This window comes from Zeus faber, assembly GCF_960531495.2.
Source record: "Zeus faber genome assembly, chromosome: 14".
Classification (NCBI taxonomy): Eukaryota; Metazoa; Chordata; class Actinopteri; order Zeiformes; family Zeidae; genus Zeus; species Zeus faber.
In genome coordinates, this window is record NC_137200.1 from 4382401 (window position 1) to 4397073 (window position 14673).

General features: G+C 48.4%; 1 long non-coding RNA gene across 1 annotated transcript; it reads right to left on the bottom strand.

Moving 5' to 3' along the window:
• Window positions 1-842: 842 nt before the first annotated feature.
• LOC307239780 lies at window positions 843-13451 on the bottom strand. The gene is made up of 3 exons (XR_013844488.1): window positions 13327-13451; window positions 6814-6986; window positions 843-1587 (listed from the first exon to the last, which is right to left on the bottom strand). It is a non-coding gene; the product is annotated as an uncharacterized lncRNA (long non-coding RNA).
• Window positions 13452-14673: the final 1222 nt, after the last annotated feature.

Sequence of the window (14673 nt, forward strand, 5' to 3'; positions counted from 1 at the left end):
TTAATGAAAAGAAGGGCAGCGTGAGAGCCTGGGGAAAAAAAAAAAAGATGAAATTCTTCTTTAAGATAAATCAGGGTGTGGTATAACGCTCTTTTGGAGATTGTCTGCACGTGGGGGATAAGATGTGTGGAGTGAAGATTGCTTGCTGCATTTGACAAGTCTCCCAGCCTCCGGCATCAGATAAGTGACTATGCTCAGTAGTATTTTGGAATCTGTAGACTTACGATAACTCCTGTTGAATCCGCTTCTGCAGACCTTAAAGATTAATGTGGGATACTTAAAAAAAAAGGATCATGACACATGGTATAATTTAAATAAGCCCAAAGCAAACCATAGGTCACCAAAACAAGGAACACTCTAAAATACTCCTTTTGGATCAATTTATATCACAATTCTCAGACGGTATGTAATGCAGTATTGCGTCCCTTTTTAAAGGGCTGACCCCTCATGTCAAATTTCAATTGCCATTACAAATGTTAAAAAAAAAAAAAGTTAAAATATTCACATTTTCTAAAAAATATGAATTTTCTTAATCGACTTATTCCTGTACAGTCCCTGAGTTCCTACCGGCATATGGCAGGCAGGCACCCTGCATGTGTCCAGTTCATCTCAAGGTCACACTCAAACACCATTTAAGAACATCTATGGGGAATTTACAGTATGCCTAGTATACACCAAAAGACTCTTGGCAGTTTCGCCTGCCACACGCCACACCATGTTTTCAGGGCCCTCCCTGTGCACAGATACACAGACGATGGAGTAGAACAATACCATTTTATTATACCGAGTAGGCAAGGTGGAACAAGCCCAGAACAGATGTACAACATGTCATGAAGGGCTCCTCTCCCGTGTGTGTGTCTGTGTGTGTGTGTGTGTGTGTGTGTGTGTGTGTGTGTGTGTGTGTGTGTGTGTGTGTGTGTGTGTGTGTGTGTGTGTATGGTTTTTTTTTACATACTTTATTTTTTACGTATACAGCCACACTGATCATGGGCCCAATTACTGAGACCCCAGACAGGTAGAAAGAAAAGAAAATGCCTGGTCTCTGAAACAGGGTTCCCATACCTTAAATTACATAATCAGTCACAGGATTCCTATACCTAAAAACTACAGACACTCATACCTTAAAATGATAAAACACTGGACTCTGACACTGTATTCCCATACTTCAAACCAACAAATACAGTATGTCCAACAAAACCGAACTGGTCCCCTTCCAGGGGACAGTTCATCGGCGACCCACCCCACGGTGATGAAGCAGACTAGCCCCTGATCCCTTCCGGAGCATGGGGCCTCGGCCTGCTGTGCTGGCTGGTGGAGGTGTAGCTGGGCTTGCCTATTGTGGGGGCTGCTTAGAGGGGTGGCCTGGCTGCTGGGCTGTTGGATGCTCCCGGCAGTGGCTGCAGGGTGGAGCAGCTAGCTGCAGGCGGTTACCTGTGGTGGTTTCTGCAGCTGCTTCTCAACTGGTCCTCTGCCGGACACCCTGCGTGCTGCGGCTGCCAGTCGGGAGAGGGTTGGTGCTGGGGCCACCCGCTGGCCCGTTGCTCCAGGGCATCTTCAGCCCTTCTGCATCCCTTAATTTTCAGGGCCCTGCGGCACAGAGACACAGACGATGGGGTTGAAAACACACCAGTTTATTGTAGCAATTAGAAAAGAGGGAACAGGCACGGAGCAGATGTAATACATGTCATGACAAGGGCTCCTCTCCCTTCTATGTGTGTGGGAATGGGGCTTTTATCTGTTGCTTGTTGATTAGTCTAACAAGCAACAGGTATATAGCCACACTGATCCTGGGACCCATTACCTAGACCCAAGACAGGTATGGCTGCTCAAAACACACCACTGTTACACCACAGACCTAAGCAAGGATTTTCGTAGATTTCAAGTCACTTGATTTGGTTGGGTATAGAATATCAGATTGTTTTGTTACATTGTTGATAACCAAAGATACACCAAAACACTTTGGAAAGACAGGACCACACATTTAAAGACTTTCATTCCATCCCAGTAGTGTACACATGGTAGGACTTAGGAAGGAAGTTTATCCCAAGCCATCACAAATCTTGGGATTCTAGCACACACTATAAGAGCAGAGACTTAAGACTTAAGATAATATCAAACAAACCTGACATTCCTGGAGAGTTTCTGACCATCTCAAATCAAATGACTGCTGCCAATGGGAGCATGCTCATAACAACCCTGAAAACAAGAGATTTAATTAGGATTTTCTTGAGATATTGATAATTTGTCTGGAACTCCTAGCTAAAATCCTTTGGTGTATACTAGTCATTAGTCTCATGGGGGGAGGATGACGTCGGGCTCCACGCAGCCTTCCCTGCAAGTACCAGGCCCACAACCTGGGAAACTAATGACGCCAACGCAACATCATACTGACAGACAGCTATCGGTGCTTCAACTCAATGTCAAGGGCCTAACACTCGCCAAACTCGATGTCATCCGCACGCTCTCCGATGCAAGCAAGGTATCAGTGGTTCCTCCTCCAAGAGACACACAAGACAGCTGACGACCACCTGAAGCTTCTGGGTTCCTTCTCTCTGGTCCAATAAACAGCAAACAACATGGTCCCCAAGACATCGACAGCTTCGTTAAGACAGACATCAGTTGGTCACCAACAAGCCAATTGACACCTGGCTCCGAAATCAAGTTGCTGGCGACAAGGGTAGACGAAACAACCGTGTTAAACATATATAAGCCTCCACCAACAGCACTGACAACGGCATTGCTTCCGCTGTTTCATGCACCAACCATCTATGCAGGTGACTTCAACTGCCAACACACAGATTGGGGTTACAATGACAACACCCAGGACAGCAAGGTGCTCGTCGACTGGGCTTCCAATGCAGAGGCTACACTGCTTTACGACCCGAAGGAACCTCCAAGCTTCCACTCAGCACGCCAGAACTCATACACCAACCCGGATTTGGTCTTCGCCATCGACAGGTTTCCACACTCCCACCCCCGACCGTCAGTCATCAAAATGCCATCGCTGGTGCAGCCAGCAGCTGGGAAGCCCGTTAAACGCTGGAACTTCCGTAAGGCCAACTGGGACTCCTTCACCACCGAGACAGAGAGAGGAACTGCTCGACTCTGATGACATGGATGCGGCATACGCAGCATACTGCAAGATCCTTGGAGGTGCAGCCAAAAAGTTATTCCCCCGTGGCTTTATCAAGACGAACATCCCGGGCTGCGACAATGAGTGCAGCCGCCTACTCCTGGACCACCAAAAGGCCACCACCTGAGAAGAGATAGCCACAGCCCTTCTCCAGAAGCTCGACGAGGTACACAGAGAGAGGTGGACAGAAACAGTGGAGTCGGTAGACTTCACACACTCCAGTCGCAAAGCCTGGCAAACCATAAACCAGCTGACAGGGAGGACGTCGATGCGCTCCAGGTGCCCAATAACTGCAAATGCCGTCGTAGCCCAGCTCCTCAGAAATGGGAGGTTCCTGAATGCAGACAGAAACTTTGCGCGCACAACACTGTGAGAAGTGTCTTCCCTCTCCAGGGCAGCCAGCGCCACTCCAACATCTCAGGTGACTTTACGTTGTAACAACAACGGAATCGTCGGTCTCCCCCGGTGGTTCTTGAAAAATTCAGTTTTATCGCCAGATTAAGTTTGAAATCCGCTGTTTGAAATGTTCTCCAAGTCCGGAGTAATATCAGATTCAGCAGCGCTGTCGTTCTCTGCGTCGCCGTCGGAGAACTGGCTATCATCGCAGAAAAATAAGTCCAGTACGCGCTGCGAACACTGACTTGGACCCCAATCGATTGTTTCCTTTTAAGCGACCCTCCAGGTAAAGATCATGGAAAGGCTCATCCATAGCAGGATCAACCCGGTGGTGGATCCAAAGCTGCCCAAGGAGCAAGCAGGCTTCCGCCAAGGAGAATCAATGGTAGACCAGGTAGCACTACTCGCCCAAGACATCGAGGACAGCTTCCAAGCCAACGAGAAAGCTGGAGTGGTGCTCCTGGACCTAACTACCCCCTACGACACAGTGTGGCATCGGGGTCTCCATCTGAAGCTACTGCAGATGATCCCTGACAAGCACATGGTGTGCTTCATCATGGAGCTTCTGGCGAACCGCAGCTTCATCTTAAACACCAGCGACCGCAAGCAGAGCAGGTTGCGAAGACTAAAGAACAGTGTGCCGCAGGGGTCAGTCCTTGAACCGATGCTATTTAACATCTACATCCACGACCTTCCAGTGACTGAGTCAAGGAAGTACGGCTACGTGGACGACCTGGCTATCTTGCTCCGAACACCGTCATGGACTATGACTGAGGATGGGCTCAACCGAGACATGGGCACCCTAGCCACATACCTGAGAAAGTGGCGACTTCAGCTCAGTATAGGCAAGACGGAGTCGGCAGCCTTCCACCTCAACAAGGAGTCAAAAAGAGAACTGGACGTGTTTGTCGACAACAAGTGACTAACATTCCAGCAAGCTCCCAAGTACCTAGGTATGAAGATGGATCATAGGCTGGGCTTCAACAACACCTAGGAGAAGTCAAGGCCAAGGTAACATTACGGGGAGCGCTCATCCGTCGACTCGCTGGTACAACATGGGGAGCCGACGCCAAGACCCTACAGATAGCAACTCAGGCCCTGGTCTTCTCTGCAGAAGAGTACTGGGCACCTGTTTGGGGACAGAGTCCACACGCAAAGAAGGTGGATGTGGCAATAAACAACGCGCTCCGAACTGTAACAGGCTGCCTAAAGTCCACACCGGTCAGCCAGATCCCTGTCCTAGCAGCGATCGCCCCTGCCGCCAACAGAAGGGAAGCCGCCACCTACACTCTGGTAAGAAAGGCCAAGATTCATAAAGATCATATGCTGCACCAGACAACAACCATGGTAACGCCCCCAAGCAGACTGGTCTCACGTCAGCCCTACAACCTGGCGGCACAGAGGTTACTCCAAGCGGCTCCAGAGGGACAGTCAAGAAGGGCATGGCACACCTTGTCCTGGATGATAGAGTGGGAGACTTCTGAGCCCACGTGACTCCACCGCCACATCTAGGACCCAGGTGGAGGAGTCAAGGGCGAAGAACTGCCACGCCAACAATGGACAACACTAAGTCCTCCATGAAAAAATGTGGTCTCTCTGACAGTGCTGCCTGCGAATGTTGGGAACCTGAGCAAACAGCGGACCACATTATCAATGGATGCGACTACCACAGTCTACCTGAAGCTGGCCTCTTCGAACTGGATCTGACAACGATGAAATGGCTACGCAATAGTGAACTGGACATATGATGTCATATGAAAGAAAGAAGAAGTCTCACGTCTTGGCTCCCATAGTGTGAGCTAGAATCGCAAGATGTGTGATCCCTCGTGATCATCTTCCTTCGTTAAATCCCACAGTGTGCACACTACTGGGCTTGGATTGAATTAAACATCTAAATGTGTGATAACACACATTTCTAGGATTTTTGTGTCTTTTGGTGTATCCCTGTCATAACCTGCAGAAAAAGGTTAAAGAAAAAGGCCAAGATGACTAAGATTTGAATGTGAAAAATCTTTTAACTTACTTTTAGTCTTTCTAAACAACGCTCAAATCAATAAGTACAGTGAAGACCAGATGACCCTTGGTTGTAAAACAAGGTCCTTCCCTGTACAGAACAGTGTTTCTGACGTCCATCGTATAGGTGAGATAATATGTGACCCACCGTGTACTTTAGGGTCATTTGGCATTTTATTCGCATCATTTAAAAGTGGAGAATTAGAGCGTCCAAACAAGTTGTCACTTGTGCAAATCAAGCAAATATTTTTAAAGCTATGACTTATTTATGACAAGGGTGACAAGGGTGTGGCAAACCGTGTTTCTGAGATAATCACTTCCAAAGTTTTACCCACACCAGGTTCCAATCGAATGTTTCCTTTTAAGCGACCCTCCAGGTAAAGATCATTCATCCATATTCCATGTGATATGAAGTCACAATGTGAAACTGTTTTGATAGAATTCAACCTTTAAATCGTTTTACTTCACTGTTGTCTCACTGCACTTTCACTGTTGTCAAACGTCACTTCCGTAAACAGACGGTTAAAGCACAGCACGAAGGTATTTCGGTCTCACTTGTCTGTAAAAACGTTCTTCTCCGTAACGTTATGGATGATGCGAAGCAGGTGGCGGAGGCTCTGAATTATATATTGGACCTTAATCTGACCAGTGCAACAGATCCAAGTCAGTGTTAGCAGCGTGTACTGGACTTCATTTTCCGCGATGATAGTCAGTTCTCCGATGGCCACACGGAGAATGACAGAGCTGCTGAATCTGATATTACTCCGGACTTGGAGAACATTTTAAACAGTGGATTTCAAACTTGTGACGATGAAACTGAATATTTTTAAGAGCCATCGGAGGGGACCGACGATTCTGTTTCGAGGACGTCCGACGATTCGAGGACGTGATGAAGTCCAGTGAGGTTGGTGCAGATTTTCTGATTTTCTGAGACTCATAATATTGATAGACTCTACATTTTGTTGTGTTGTCCGTACTTATATTCTTACTGTTAAATAATAAATATAAATAAACTGTTGGATGGCACACGTTTTTTTTCAGCTCAATAATTCAAAATCAGAAATCATATTGTTCACTCCCCCAAACTCTACCAGTAAAAATGTATGTGGCCTTGCTACTCGGTCCACAAATGTGAAGTCTGTTTCCAGAAACTTGGGAGTACTATTTGTGTCACGACCAGAGCTAGGAGAGACCCAAACGCACGACACGGGGAGACGGGAGGCAGGCAAAGGATGTTTATTAGCTCAGACGGTGGAGCAGGCTGGGGGGACCTGGTCAAGTAGGGATGGAGCCGGACAGGGCAGGGATGATGATGACCAGGAGGAGTGGTCCAGGATCCGGGTGGAGAGACGGGGAACCAGGCTGGATGGAGAAGGACGGACAGCGTTGGTCGACGAGCGGAAACAAGCAGGTAAACCGGGCTGGCTGGAGTTGGACAGACGGACTAGGTCGACGAGAGGAGACAAGCAGGTAAGGGGAAGATTAGACAAAGAGACAAAAACTAGGAACTTGAAACAAGCACTAGGAGCTAGGAACTTGGAACTTGGAAGGGAGCCAGTAGCTGTACAACTCGGGTAAGCTAGTTGACGGTCTGGCAAGGAATGACTGGGAAGCTGAGACTAAATACTGTGAGAGTGATTGATCCCAGGTGTGTGCAATTGGGCTCAAGTAGGGAGCTGCAGATGGGGCAAGAGCGGCCTCTAGTGGAACTGGGAGGCCGTTGGCCTAACAGTACCCCCCCCCCTCTACGGACGCCCCTTGGCGGACACCTGGAACCAGAAGGGTGAGTTCGATTGAAATCCCGGATGAGGGAGGCATCCAGGATCTGTCTCCGGGGGACCCAGGAGCGTTCCTCCGCACCGTACCCCTCCCAGTCCATAAGGTATTGGAGGCCCCTCCCCCGGCACCGCACATCCAGCAGGCGCCGCACTGTGTAGGCCGGGTGACCGTCGATGGTGCGGGGGGGTGATGGGGCCTTGGCAGGGAGGGAGAGAGGGCTGGAAACCACCGGCTTAAGCAGGGACGCATGGAAGGTGGGGTGGACACGGAGGCGTACGGTACAGGGGTTGATGATTGACACAATGGGGAAGGGGCCAACATACAGGGGAGCGAGTTTTCGGGAGTCCACCTTGAGGGGCAAGTCCTTTGTGGAGAGCCATACCATTTGTCCGGGGACGTATGTGGGTGCGGGCGCACGGTGCCGGTTCGCCTGCCACTGGGACCTGGCAGATGCCTGGAGTAGGGGTGGGGTGAGCCTGCGGGACAGAAAGGAACAGGGGTGGAGCTTACTGTCGGTTGGAGAGCGCTGAGAAAGTATTGCTCCTACCCCCGTGTCTGAAGCGTCCACCTCTACCACGGACTGGAGGTTGGCGTCGGGCTGGGCCAAGACTGGGGCCGACGAAAAGCGGCTTCTGAGGTCGAGGAATGCAGCCTCGGCGCGGGGGTCCACTTGAAGGCCACTGCGGTGGAGGTAAGGGCTGAGAGGGGAGCGGCGATACGGCTGAAATCTCAGATGAGGTGCCGGTAGAAGTTTGCAAACCCGAGGAACGTTGGAGCTGCTTCCTATTGGCTGGGGTTGGCAACTCCATCATGGCGGCCACCTTCTTGGGGTCCATCTCCAGCCTCCCTCGGCCAATGATGAATCCTAGGAAGGAAATGGACGGAACATGGAAGACACACTTCTCGGCCTTAACAAACAGACAGTTCTCCAGGAGGCGCTGCAGCAAAAGTGGGTGGCACCCTGGATGGGGACGAAGACTGAATCCATCAGGGGCAAGGGGTACTTGTCTTTGATAGTGATGTCGTTGAGTCCCCTGAAGTCAATGCAAGGACGGAGGGTCTTGTCCTTCTCAGCAACAAAGAAGAACCCTGCGCCTAGCGGAGACGACAAGGGGCGAATGATCCCGGCAGCGAGAGAGTCGCGGATGTAAGTTTCCATGGCCTCCTGTTCGGGCCGGGAGACGTTATACAGGCGACTGCAGGGGAGGTGGGCGCCTGGTAGGAGGTTGATTGCGCAGTCGTAGGGGCGATGGGGTGGTAGGGATAGCGCACCCTGCTTGCTGAAGACCGGGGCCAGGTCCAGATATTGTGACGGAACCGAGGACAGGTCAGGGCTCTTGGGGTCCCCCGGCGGCGCGTCCGGCGGCAGGGTTGGGGCCGAGCGGAGGCAGTGGCCATGGCAGTGTGTGCTCGAAGAGCTCACGCTGCCCGAGCGCCAGTTCATCTGAGGGTTGTGGGTCTGGACCAGGGGTACCCCAGAACCAGGGGGTTCAGTGGGGAATCTATCAGGAAGAACATCAAGGACTCAGAGGTGGCTCGGAGGTGTCCCAGCCGGCCGCAATACAGACAAGCGCCGGTCTGTATGCGGCGTGCTCGCTCCCCCGGGGAGATCCGGAGCGACCGAGTTGCCTGGGCTCGGCATCGGAGAGAGTCGGGGGACTTCTGAGGCGCCCAAGAGTAGCGGATGCTGGAGACGGGGGCATGGCCGCCCAGGCGCCCCGCGCCCTGCGCTCCTGTAGCCGGTTGTCCAGGCGGATGGCGGTCTCCACTAGTTGGTCCAGGTCCGTGGCCTCGTCCCGCCGCGCCAACTCGTCCTGCAACTTGTAGTTCAGGGTGCGCTGAAACATGTCCTGCAGGGCTCGATCATTCGAGCCGCTTTCTGCGGCTAGAGTCCGGAACTCGACGATGAGGGAGGTGATGCTACGGGAACCCTGGTGGAGGGAGAGGAGTCTTCTGGCAGGCTCCTTGCCGCAAACTGGGTGGTCGAAGACCCTCCTCAGTTCGCGGGTGAACAGATCGTAGGAGAGACTCACGGGGCCCCCCTGACTCCAAACCGCGGAACCCCAGCCGAGAGCCGCCCCTCTCAGGCAGGAGATGAGGAACGCGATGCGGGCGCCATCGGAGGCATACGATGATGGCTGCTGTTGAAAAACGACCGCGCACTGCACGAGGAAGGCGCGGCAGGTGCCGAAATTACTGTCATAAGGCGCTGGAGCCGGAACGTGGGGCTCAGGAGGGACGAGAGAGGCGCTGGGAGCCCTGGTCGAGGGAGGAGGGAGGGTTGGAGGAGGGAGGGTTGGAGGAGTGGGGGGGCCACGGGGGCTGGAGGAACCTGCAGGCTGCGGACGGCCGCCGAGATGGTCCGGAGGTGTTCCGCGATGTCCCGGAGGGCCTGGTCATGTTGCCCAAGCAACACCCGGAGCCCGGAGTGCGCGGCAGAGCCCTTCTGTGTCGGCTGGGTCCATGTTTTCTTGGCCGGACCGTACTGTCACGACCAGAGCTAGGAGAGACCCAAACGCACGACACGGGGAGACGGGAGGCAGACAAAGGATGTTTATTAGCCCAGACGGTGGAGCAGGCCGGGGGGACCCGGTAAGGTAGGGATGGAGCCGGACAGGGCAGGGAAGATGATGACCAGGAGGAGGGGTCCAGGATCCGGGTGGAGAGACGGGAAACCAGGCTGGATGGAGAAGGACGGACAGCCTTGGTCGATGAGCGGAAACAAGCAGGCAAACCGGGCTGGCTGGAGTTGGACAGACGGACTTGGTCGACGTGAGGAGACAAGCAGGTAAGGGGAAGACGAGACAAAGAGACATAAACTAGGAACTTGAAACAAGCACTAGGAGCTAGGAACTTGGAACTTGGAAGGGAGCCAGTAGCTGTACAACTCGGGTAAGGTAGTTGACGGTCTGGCAAGGAATGACTGGGAAGCTGAGACTAATTACTGTAAGAGTGATGCAGGTAATTTATCCCAGGTGTGTGCAATTGGGCTCAAGTAGGGAGCTGCAGATGCGGCAAGAGCGGCCTCTAGTGGCGCTGGGGGGCTGTGGGCCTAACAATTTGATTCTGACCTAAACCTTGAAACCACAAATTAAAAATATTGTCCAGTCCTGCTTCCTTCAACTGAGAACTATTTTATTTTTTTGCTGCTGGGCATACAACAAAGAGTATTTGTGTGCCATTGCATCTAGGAGAGAGTTAGACTGCAAGTGGAGTTCAAGTTCTCCACCTGCAATGCAACTCTTTATTAATTATTAAATCATCAAGAACTGCTGCGATAACTCTGTCCTGTGGAAGACCCGTAGAATGACAAGAGCACAGTTTTTGGTTTTAGAGAACTACCACCAACGCCCCTCTTTGGAGAACTATTTATCATGTTTGAGTCTATAAACAACTGATCACTACTTCAAGAGGGGGAGAATAACCACAGGTGAGACAAATAAACATAGAAATAAAGAACATTCACACTAAATCATAAAATTGGATGACAACATTTTGAAATACAGTTAATTAGGTCCAGGAAAACTGGAACTACAACTGGTCATGTGGCCTCTTCCTGTCATAATTATGGCAGCAAATGAGGGAGGAAAGGAGAGGAATGCAACCAGGAGGGTGTTGGGGTGCACTCGAAGCAGGTGTGGTGGTGTGTGCGTGTGTGATGGGACCGCCTGTATGTGTTTGTCTTTATGTTTGTGTGTGTGTGTGTGTGTGTGTGTGTGTGTGTGTGTGTGTGTGTGTGTGCATGTGTGTGTGTGTATGTGTGTGTGTGTGTGTGTGTGTGTGTAAGATATCCACCGGTGAGTGTACATGACTTATCCCCATTGGTACTGGTGAAGAAGGTCGGTATTATGTCACGGCGCATTTTTGTTGTATGCCCAGCATGCTGACAGCACAGGTTAAAAAACAAAAACAAAAAACCCCACAAATAAAAAAATAAATCACCACTCGGGTGGTGTGTGGCAGGTGGAACTGCAACAATGATAAAATATCACCATGGACAAATAGCACTATTCGTGAGCTTAAGAGATTGTGTAGAACAGCTGAAAGGCCATGGAGAAAATCTAAACTAGAGATCCACCATAACATTTTGAATGAGTGCATTTCAACCTATAAGATATCTGCACTGAGAGAAGAACCCACTTTTCGAACATCATTGAAGACAGTTGCAGCAACTCTAGGGTACTGTTCTCAACTATTGATCAATTACTAAATCCTGCTCCAGCCTATGACATTCTAAGCCCAGCTTTTGCCTCAAAATGTGAAGAATTTGCACAATTCTTTAACAACAAAATAACTTTTAGAGCTGATACCACATTTCTGCATATTTAAAAAAAATCTCTGGAAGATTGTAATACACAGTAAACAACTTCAACTTGCTAATTTAAGCCTGTCCCTACTAAAAAATAAAAAAATAATGTTTAATAGTGTCTGTGTCCACATGTTAAAAATAATAACACATCTCTTGAGACTGGAATATTCAACAACACAATTAAAACTGCTGTTGTGAAACTACTATTGACGAAACCAAATTTAGACTATAGTGTGCTAAGTAAATACAGGCCTACAGTATATCCAACTTTACCTTCATGAGAAAGATACTTGAAAAAGTCATTTTGTAATAAACTGAGCAACATTTTAAATGAAAACAGTATTCTAGAGAAGTTCCAGACAGGTTTTAAATCTAATCACAGTCCAGAGTCTAACAGTCTAACTAAAATAGTCAACAATCTTAGTCTCGGTTCTTATTCTCTTAGATTTGAGTGCTGCATTTGACAACATTTGCAAATGACCACAGCATTCTAATCAATTGTCTAGAAAACTGGGTTGGTCTCTCTGAATGTGCTCTTAACTGGTTCCAAACATACATTACAGAGAGACAATTTGATATTCGTATAATCACATATCAAAGAAATATGAGATTTATTTTGGTGTTGCACAAGGTAGGTCAACTTTTTTTTCATTATATGCTATGGTAATATCATCAGAGAACACAATGTTAATTTTCATATCTATGCTGATGATACACAATACACAATTAGATATTTTTGTCGAGCCGAATGATTGTAAATGCCTTATGCTCCCTAAATACCTGTCTGTCCGCAATGAATCAATGCATGAGCAATTATTATAATTTTTTTTTATTAAATGAAGATAAGACAGAAATACTCTTAGTTGGCCCCAAAGCCAAAAGAGATCCCCTTTCTAATACGTCAGAATAAAATGGAAGTAACACGTCTAGGTATGATATTAGACTCTGATTTAAGTTTTAAATCCCATATAAAGATTGTGACCAAAACAGCATTTTCCCACCTAAGAAATATTGTCAAAGTACACCGTTTTTAAGTCAACAGGATGCTGAGAAGGTCATTCATGCTTTTATCTCAAGTAGACTGGACTACTGCAATGCTCTTTTTACTGGTCTTGCACAAATATCAATTGAGAAACTACAGCTAATTCAGTACTCTGCTGCTAGACTTTCAACGAAAACAAAGAAGAGCGAGCATATTACTGTTTTAGCTGCATTGCACTGACTCCCTATATCTTTTAGAATAGATAGAAGTCCTTCCACTCCTTCCACTCCTTATGTCCTCTATAGCAGGTCTTTTAAACATTACAAAAGTCCCCCAAAATAAAGTTGGGGAAGCTGCTTCATCCACTATGCACCTTAATTGTGGAACACCGTACCAAAAAGTATGATGGAGGTGGACTCAGCAAAAGGAAACGGCAACTGAAAACATACTTTTTTAATCTAATTTATAATTAGCAAGACTGCTTTTATTATTTTATTTTTCATCATTTTCCCTTGAATTGTTTTATTCATGTATTGATATAATCTGGTTTATAAAATAATCTGGCGGTGTTTTATGCTCCTTGGAGAGAGTGGTTTGTTTATTATAGTGTGATATATTTATTTTCATTACTATTTTTGTTGTGTGCTGAAATGTAAAAGCAGTTTGAGCTGCATTCTTTGCATGAAAAGTACTAAACAAATAAAGTTTCTTTACCTGCAATAAAGTTCTTTCTTTTTTTCTTTCTTTTTTTTCCCATTTTCGGGCAGCTTTATGAAATCTCACAACAAATGATAAAGAGCGGAGGAGCAAAAAACGGTCCAAATCGTGTAATTATCCTGGAGAAAGGAAGTAACACATGCACCCATCGGTCTGGGTCTCTGCTCCCCGGAGGAGGAGGAGGCAGAGGCTGGGGCTGCGGCTCCCCGGGGATGGATGTTTGTCTGAGTTTGGCACATTCAGTGCATTTTTCCTCCAATATTTGAACCTGACCTGAATGACCTGGACATGGGTTTTACGGTGATTTATTGCTTCTTTCTGAGAGTTTTATTCCAGATGGGGAGAAAAGCACTGGACACAGTTAAAGCGGCGACGCAGACTATTTGCTCACCAGTCCCCACTTGCCCTAACCGAATAAAACAATCAATCATGATACTTAATTTTCTTGTAAACAACTTGTATTTCATTCTGATTGGATAATTATCAAGAGAATGGCTCAAGCCTTGTGTCATATTTTAATGCATACATTTTTTTTTCTCCCATGGCGGAGGGCCCTTTCACGCTCAGGGGATCCTGGGCACGTGTCCAGATTGCACATATGGTAGATCCGGGCTTGCTCATGACTCAGTGACTTGCTGTCTTAGATGTAGGGTTGTAAATAACCACATATAAGCAAACCCAAAACACACACATCATTTGTAATATAAAAATGGTCGTATGTTAAAACAGTCCTATGTCGAAGCAATTTTTCCCATATACACCACGTTCATATTTTTCTATGATTTGAAACGATCTTTATTAGTCACGCAACACACCACACTACAACACATGCTTGCACACACACACGCTTTGATGGTGGCCGGTGAAATGGCTCCTCTGCTTTTGACCCATCCTGGCTTGTCCTTCCTCCGGGGGCACAGCCAGGAGCAGTGGGCAGCATACGTGGACGCACCCGGGGACCAGGTGATAAATGTCCATTGCTGGTCAGACTCATTACGAAGGGTGAAAATAAACAAAACACACAGCACAAACACAGTAAATATGAAAAAAATATCGATAAGCCACGAACTACGTGCACACACGATTTAGGTCGCCCGCTGACTGACTGCTAATTGACTGCTGATTGACTGCTGACTGGCTGCTGACTGACTGCTGACTGGCTGCTGACTGACTGCTGACTGACTGCTAATTGACTGCTGATTGACTGCTGACTGGCTGCTGACTGACTGCTGACTGGCTGCTGACTGACTGCTGACTGGCTGCTGACTGACTGCTGACTGGCTGCTGACTGACTGCTGACTGGCCGCCGACGCGCCAACTGCAAATTACCACGGTCGTATCTTG